The sequence below is a fragment of the Somniosus microcephalus genome, unplaced genomic scaffold, assembly GCF_052327205.1.
Source record: "Somniosus microcephalus isolate GS21.2 unplaced genomic scaffold, FLI_Smic_1.0 unresolved_chr2, whole genome shotgun sequence".
Lineage (NCBI taxonomy): Eukaryota > Metazoa > Chordata > Chondrichthyes > Squaliformes > Somniosidae > Somniosus > Somniosus microcephalus.
The window spans coordinates 23,351,665-23,359,711 of NW_028225180.1; the positions used below are offsets into that span (position 1 = coordinate 23,351,665).

General features: G+C 50.7%; 1 non-coding gene across 1 annotated transcript; it reads left to right on the forward strand.

Moving 5' to 3' along the window:
- Window positions 1–6,208: 6,208 nt before the first annotated feature.
- Window positions 6,209–6,282, forward strand: trnat-ugu (transfer RNA threonine (anticodon UGU)). The gene has a single exon. It is a non-coding gene; the product is annotated as a tRNA-Thr (tRNA).
- Window positions 6,283–8,047: the final 1,765 nt, after the last annotated feature.

Below are 8,047 nucleotides of genomic sequence, written 5' to 3' on the forward strand. Positions count from 1 at the left end.
CCGGTGGGACAGGACATAACCTGGAATGGTGATGGAGGAGTCTGGGATATTGGCTGAAAGGTCTGATTCTGTGAGTATGTCAGGATGTTGCTTGACTAGTCTGTGGGACAGCTCTTCCAATTTTGACACAACTCCCCAGGTGTTATAATGAGCAGGACTTTGCAGGGTTGACTGGGCTGTCTGTGCCTTGGTCGTGTCCGAAGCTGGTGCCAAGGTCGATGCCGTTTGGTCTGTCCATTTTTATTCTCATTATTGTTTCTCGTAGACATTTGTTACAACTGAGTGGCTTTCTAGGCCATTTCAGAGGGCAGTTAAGAGTCAACCACATTGCTGTGGGTCTGGAGTCACATACCGGCCAGACCGGGTAAGGGTGGCAGATTTCCTTCGCTAAAGGACATTAGTGAACCAGATGGGCTTTTCCGACAATCTGGTATTTTCATGGGCCCTAATGGGCCTTCAATAACCACAAAAGTAGAAGTTATAGACTTTAACAAGTTGGCTTTTAATCACTAAGATCAGAGCTAAAATCTCAACACGCCGACTGGTTCACAGGAATGAGTCATACAGATCCTGGGATCTTTATGTAAGAGAAGTCAGGGGCAGAGCCAAGAGCCAAGACCTGGAACCTCCCAGGTTAGTCGGGAAAGAGGAAGTGAAACTATACACAGTGGGGGAGGGTAATATACATGAGTGCAAAACGAATACAGGATCAAGACAAACAGATTTCATTACAACTACGAGATGGAGGACCACCATTATTGGGACGTGAATGGATCCGAAGACGACAATTGGATTGGCATTCCATTCTGGCACTAACTGTGACTGACAAAAAAGATGATGACGTCGCACCTGGACGTCTGTCACAAATTCTATCTAATGCAGAAGAGGTGTTCCAACAAGGACTTGGGACTCTAAAAGGAGTAAAGGCAACCATAAAGATTGAGGATAAAGCAACCCCAAAATTTTTCAAGCCCATACGCGATACGCCCAGCTGTGGAAGCTGAACTGGAGAGTCTGGAGCGTTCGGCGGTGCTGTCTAAGGTGGACTGGAGCAAATGGGCCACACCCATCGTTCCTGTAATGAAGACAGCATTGAGCAGCACGCCTGGGGAGCCAAGGAAGGTTCGCATCTGTGGGGACTTCAAGGTGACTGTGAACCCAGTCCTGCACACAGTACAGTATCCGCTTCCGTGGATAGAAGATGTTTTCGCCTCACTATCTGGAGGGAAACGTTTTACAAAGATTGACCTGGCTCAAGCATATCTACAAATGGAGGTGGAAGAAGCATCTAGGAAATACCTCACGATAAACACTCACAAAGCCCTTAACCAGTACAATCGACTGGTATTTGGGGTAGCACCGGCCCCGGCTATATGGCAGAGGGCAATGGAACAAGTCCTGCAGGGGATCCCGGGGACCCAGTGTTATTTGGACGACATCCTGGTTACGGGCGAAAATGACAATGAACACCTTGCCAACCTGGAACAGGTGCTCACGAGGTTGCAGGAATATGGGCTACGAGCCAACCGTCCCAAATGCGAGTTCTTCAGGAGACAAATCTCGTATTGTGGCCACATGATTGATGAGGAAGGGATGCATAAGTCGCCGGACAAGATTGAGGCTGTAGTCAAGGCTCCAGCACCAGAAAATGTGTCGCAACTGAGGTCATTCCTCGGGTTGGTGAACTATTACCATAAGTTCTTGCCAAATTTATCTACAATTCTGCACCCACTGAATGCCCTCCTTCAAACTGGTGTAACATGGAAATGGAGTGATGAGTGTAAGCAAGCCTTTCAGGACTGTAAATGCCAAATCACTTCAAAAGAAGTATTGGCCCACTACAACCCAACACTACCGATTCGGTTGGCATGTGATGCGTCACCTTACGGCATTGGAGCGGTGCTGTTACACAAATTCCGTGACGGCTCAGAGAGGCCAATAGCCTTTGCATCACACTCGCTAACCTCAGCCGAGCGTAACTACGCCCAGATTGACAGGGAGGCCCTCAGCCTGGTGTGGGGGGTGAAGACGTTCAATCACTATCTGCACGGGCAGAAATTCACCCTACTGACTGATCATCAACCCCTGGTCTCAATTTTTAATCCAAAGAAGGGCGTTCCGGTGATGACGGCACAACGGCTGCAAAGATGGTCACTTTTTCTAGGGGCACATCAGTATGACATAGAGTACAAAGGTACAAAACAACATGGAAACGCTGATGGGCTGTCGCGCCTACCGTTGCCTACGGCGGAAGAAGCAGCTGCAGTGGACCCTGTGGAGATATTCCATGTGATCATAGTCGAATGTTTGCCTGTTACAAAAGCAAGTATTGAGAAGGAAACCCGAAATGACCCAACACTCTCTCGGGTCTATGATTTGACGGTGAAGGGATGGCCAGCATATGGCGACTCACTGTTGCCAGCATTCTCGCCAAGGAGGGAACAGCTGTCAGTGTGCCGGGGAACCTTGATGTGTGGATCCCGAGTGGTAATTCCACCCAAGTTGAGAGATAGAGTACTCAATGAGCTTCACGAGGGTCATCTGGGAGGGGTAAAAATGAAAAGCCTAGCCAGGGCGTTTGTGTGGTGGCCGGGAATCGATAAAGAAATCGAGGATATGACCAAGAGATGCACAGGATGCCAGAAGGTCCAAAACGCTCCACCACAGGCCCCGCTACATCCATGGGAGTAGCCCTCATCTCCATGGCAACGGGTACACATTGTTTTCGCTGGTCCATTTATGGACTCAATGTTTCTAATCGCTGTGGACGCCCATTCGAAATGGCCAGAGGTCATTAAAATGTCCTCCACCACCACGGAGAAAACTATTGCAGTCCTAAGGACCATCTTCGCCAGGAATGTTTTGCCAGAACAGATCTGTTCCGACAATGGCCCACAGTTTGTGTCTGAGGATTTCCGGAGGTTCCTGAAGAATAATAGGGTGAAACATTACACATCTGCCCCATATCATCCAGCCACAAATGGATTGGCTGAGAGGTTTGTTTTACGACATACCACTGTAACACAAGATGGATAACTTCCTGTTTGCTTACCGGAATGCGACACATGCAGTAACCAACCAAACTCCAGCCGTACTGTTTTTCAACCGGAGACTAAGATGTCGCTTGGATTTGCTCAACCAAACATAAGACGAGATGTTGAGGATAAGCAGTTCCAGCACATAAATGAGAAGCCAACCAGGAGCTTCAAGATAGGGCAACCAGTCTTGGCCCGCGACTACCGAACAGAAAAATGGCAGCCAGGCACGATATGCACACAGCAGGGACCACTAATGTACACAGTGGACGTTGGAGAGAGCATCGTGAGACGCCATGCTCACCAGATTCTAGAGTCACAGGAACAAGCCAAACCTGTACCACAAGCATGTGTACCTGGTAATGAGCCCGAAGTACAGATTGCGTCTACCTCAGAAGCCGGGGTATTGGAAGCTGACGAACCAACCAATGACAATGAGCCAGAATTGACTCCACCGCCAGAACAGGATACTCGAGAAAGGCGCTATCCAGTCCGGATCAGGAAGCCTCCTCAAAGACTGAACTTATAAATGACAATTTCAGTTGATGTATATATTACTGAGAAAATTGTAATTGTAATTAGTTATTATTTAGTTGTTAAATGAATGTTATGTACTGTTTATCTAAAAGGGGAGGAATTGTTGTGTATGTACCTTTAAGGGAATAACTGGTCTTAGGCTGCAGTACCGGCAGTGACCACCCTTGTATAAATGGCCCTAGCAGGCTTCTCTAGTTTCAGTTTAAAGCTGCCTCTTGTTCAGTAAAGTACCTGTTAAACTGTTCTCCCGAAGTCTGTGTATTGTTGAGGAGCGGACTTTACAGGGGAGAGAGGGAGAGGGGGAGCAAGAGCAAGGGGGGTGAGAGAGAGAGGGGGAGAGACAGAGAGGGGGAGAGCGAGAGAGTGACAGAAAGAGAGTGGGAGGGGGTGTTAGAGAGAGAATGAGTGAGAGAGAGGGGCGAGAGAGAGTGAGGGGAGAGAGAGAGAGAGAAGGGGAGGGAGAGGGGGAGAGAAAGGGGGCTCTGTGTTCAGTGCGGGCCCTGTGTTCAGTGCGGGCCCTGTGTTCAGTGCGGGCTCTGTGTTCAGTGTGGGCCCTGTGTTCAGTGCGGGCCCTGTGTTCAGTGCGGGCCCTGTGCTCAGTGCGGGCCCTGTGTTCCGTGAGTGCCCTGTGTTCAGTGCGGGCCCTCTGTTCAGTGTGGGCCCTCTGTTCAGTGCGGGCCCTGTGTTCAGTGAGTGCCCCGTGTTCAGTGAGTGCCCTGTGTTCAGTGAGTGCCCTGTGTTCAGTGAGTGCCCTGTGTTCAGTTCGGGCCCTGTGTTCAGTGCGGGTCCTGTGTTCAGTCTAGGCCCTGTGTTCAGTGAGGTCCCTGTTATCGGTGAGGGCCCTGTGTTCAGTGCGGGCCCTGTGTTCAGTGCGGGCCCTGGGTTCAGTGCAGGCCCTGTGTTCACTGCGGGCCCTGTGTTCACTGCGGGCCCTGTGTTCACTGTGGGCCCTGTGTTCAGTGCGGGCCCTGTGTTCAGTGCGGGCCCTGTGTTCAGTGCGGGCCCTGTGTTCAGTGCGGGCCCTGTGTTCAGTGCGAGCCCTGTGTTCAGTGCGATCCCTGTGTTCAGTGCGGGCCCTCTGTTCAGCGCTGGCCTTGTGTTCAGCGCTGGCCCTGTGTTCAATGCGGGCCCTGTGTTCATTGCAGGCCCTGTGTTCAGTGCAGGCCCTGTTTTCAGTGCGGGCCCTGTGTTCAGTGCGGGCCCTGTGTTCAGTGCGGGCCCTGTGTTCAGTGAGGGCCCTGTGCGCAGTGCGGGCCCTTTGTTCAGTGTGGGCCCTGTGTTCAGTGCGGGCCCTGCGCTCAGTCTAGGCCCTGTGTTCAGTGCGGGCCCGGTTTTCAGTGCGGGCCCGGTGATTCGTGTTGGCCCAGTGTTCACTGCGGGCCCAGTGTTCAGTATGGACCTTGTGTTCAGTGCGAGCTCTGTGTTCAGTGAGGGCCCTGTGTTCAGTGCGGGCCCTGTGTTCAGTGAGGGCCCTGTGTTCAGTGGGGGCCCTGTGTTCACTGCGGGCCCTGTGTTCAGTACGGCCCCTGTGTTCAGTGCGGGTCCTGTGTTCAGTGCGGGTCCTGTGTTCAGTGCGGGACCTGTGTTCAGTGAGGGTCCTGTGTTCAGTGCGGGCCCTGTGTTCAGTGCGGGCCCTGTGTTCAGTGGGGGCCCTGTGTTGAGTGCGGGCCCTGTGTTCAGCACGGGCCCTGTGTTCAGTGCGAGCTCTGTGTTCAGTGAGCGCCCTATGTTCAGTGCAGGCCCTGTGTTCACTGCGGGCACTGTGTTCAGTGCGGGCCCTGTGTTCAGTGCGGGCACTGTGTTCACTGCGGGCCCTGTGTTCAGCACGGGCCCTGTGTTCAGTGCGAGCTCTGTGTTCAGTGAGCGCCCTATGTTCAGTGCGGGCCCTGTGTTCACTGCGGGCACTGTGTTCAGTGCGGGCCCTGTGTTCAGTGCGGGCACTGTGTTCACTGTGGGCCCTGTGTTCAGTACGGGCCCTGTCTTCAGTGCGGGCCCTGTCTTCATTGCGGCCCCTGTGATCAGTGCGGTCCCTGTGTTCAGTGTGGGCCCTGTGTTCAGTGCGGGCCTTGTGTTCATTACGGCCCCTTTGTTCAGTGCAGGCCTTGTGTACAGTGCAGGCCTTGTGTTCAGTGGGAGCTCTGTGTTCAGTGAGTGCCCTTTGTTCAGTGCAGGCCCTGTGTTCAGTGTGGGCCCTGTGTTCAGTGCGGGCCCTGTGTTCAGTGCGGGCCTTGTGTTCAGTGGGGGCCCTGTGTTCAGTGCGGGCCCTGTGTTCAGTGCGGGCCCTGTGTTCAGTGCGGGCCTTGTGTTCTGTGTGAGCCCTGTGTTCAGTGCCGACCCGAAACGTTGACTCTATAATTTCTCTCCAAGGATGTTGCCTGGCCTGCTCAGTTTTTCCATCCTTTTCTGTTGTTATTTCGCATTTCCAGCATCTGCAGTATTTTGCTATTGAGAGTGTAACTGAGTTGCCTTGGGACGTTTTAGTACGTGAACGTTGCTCTATTGTTGTTGAGAGGTGACTATTGAAGAGCCTGAGGCAGGTATCGGGGGATGAGACACAATCTGAGTGGTGAATTGCACCCTGCCTCATTCTTCAAACGCACAGCACTAACTGGAGTGAGAAACAATCCAATGCAGGTGGCTCCATAGCTCAGGGGTTAGAGCACTGGTCTTGTAAACCAGGGGTCGTGAGTTCAAATCTCACTGAGTGCCTCTGCAAATTTGTTAATTCACAGCATGTTTACTTTTACATATGAAACAGCTCCGAGACCAACACGAGAACAGTCTCTCTCTCCCTTCCCAATCTCCACCTCTCCCTCTCCTTCCATTCAATTCCCCTTTACTCCCCCTTTTTGCCTGTTTCTCTCTTCCTTACTGTTAAGTCTGTGTGTCCCAGTTATGCTTATTATAAATCACTGGACACAGACAACAAGAATAACTTTAACAGGTCTTTACTATTCGGAGGTCAGGGCTGAACTGCCCAGCAAATCCCTACACAACGTTTATATACCGGTGTGGTCACCACCGGTATTACAGTATACAGCAGCCAAGAAAAAGTAGTACATCTCTTAAGGTAGTTCTCTTAAGGTGGAACAGGTTACAAACACCACAATCCTCCCTTTTTAGCTTAACAGTTATATCCCCATTTAACATAACATAATAACATATAGATATATATCTATACAACTTCATGCAAAACAGTTCCAAGATTCAGTCTCTGAGGAGGCCTCCTGATTGAAGTTGGATAACGCCTTTCAGGGGTCTCTGATTCTCGTTGCTGGGGTGACTCATCTAGTTGATCTCTTATGGATTGGACATCATCCTCAGGTACATTCACTTCTGAGGTAGATGCTTCAGGTTCACTAACTTCTTCCACGGTTGTCTCTGCCGTAACCCTGGGTTCGACCCTTGTTCTCGATTCTACCAGTTGGTCAGCATGACGCCGTATTACATTTTCACCAATATCTACCGTGTACATCAGGGGTCCTTGTCTGGCCCGAATTGTTCCAGATTGCCATTTCTCGTTTTTATAGTCCCGGGCTAACACTGGTTGTCCTATTTCGAAACTCCGAGTGGTCTTGTTATTTATATGCTGGAACTGTTTGTTTTCAACTTCCCTCCGCACATTTGGTTTTAACAAGTCCAACCTGGACCGCAACCTCCTGTTATAGAACATCGTGGCAGGACTTTGGTTTGTCACTGCATGAGTGGCGTTTCGATATGCCAGTAGGAATTTGTCCACCTTGTGTTGTAGTGGAATCTGATCTTCACTCATGGCCTTTATTGCTTTTTTGAACGTTTGTACAAATCTCTCGGCCAACCCGTTTGTAGCCGGATGATATGGGGCAGAGGTATAATGTTTCACCCCATTCTTCTTCATGAATTTCTGGAATTCTTCTGACACGAACTGCGGTCCGTTGTCTGAACATATTTGTTCTGGCAATCCATTTCTTGCAAATATCGTTCTTAGCACCGCGATCGTCTTTTCCGAGGTAGTGGTAGTCATCTTAATCACTTCTGGCCATTTAGAATGTGCGTCCACCGCAATTAAAAACATGGAGTCCATGAAAGGACCAGCAAAGTCAATATGTACACGTTGCCATGGGGTTGAAGGCCATTCCCATGGATGCAGCGGTGCAATCAGAGGTGCATTTTGCTCTTTTTGGCACCCTGAGCAGCTTTTCGTCAGATCCTCTATCTGTTGGTCGATACCCGGCCACCACACATAAGCCCTAGCAAGGCTTTTCATCTTGACTCCCTCCAGATGACCTTCATGCAGTTCCTTTAGAACTCTCTCTCTTAACTTAGGAGGAATAATCACCCTTGTTCCATACATCAATGTTCCTTGACAGACGGACAGCTGTTCTTGTCTTGCTGAGAATGCCGGTAACAGTGAATCACCATGTGCTGGCCATCCCTTCACTGTCACTTCGTAGACCCGGGACAGTGTCGGGTCGTTCCTGGTTTCTCTTTCAATA